Source organism: Engystomops pustulosus, chromosome 7 (genome assembly GCF_040894005.1).
Source record: "Engystomops pustulosus chromosome 7, aEngPut4.maternal, whole genome shotgun sequence".
In the NCBI taxonomy this organism is placed as follows: domain Eukaryota; kingdom Metazoa; phylum Chordata; class Amphibia; order Anura; family Leptodactylidae; genus Engystomops; species Engystomops pustulosus.
The window spans coordinates 26815324-26815727 of record NC_092417.1 but is presented as its reverse complement, the minus strand read 5'-3'; positions in this window follow the sequence as shown (position 1 = coordinate 26815727).

Below are 404 nucleotides of genomic sequence, written 5' to 3'. Positions count from 1 at the left end.
GAATTTAAAAAGTTATTACCCTTAGAATACAGAGATCTGAAGATGTTTTTCTTGATTATCTTAGTTACAAAACAAAAAAATTAAACACATCCAGTATCCATATTATGTTAGCAATATTAAGTTTTACCCATTCTCATTGTAAAATACATTGGTTGGTTGGGAAATTGCGTATGGATAGAGCTCATGTACTGAGCATTCTCCATGTAACATAGGCATCATCTGCCAGCAACTGTTTCTATTGGTGCTTGCTATGATCATGGCAGTGTGGCCTGTTATGTGTCGTGGACAAACCAGACTGCAGCAGCTAAGAGTGGTTCACTTGGTGGCCACCATTCTGCATGGCCAAGGGGGCTAATCAGTTGCTATAATAATTGGAGCCTGTTAGAAGACTATTTTGCTGTCTA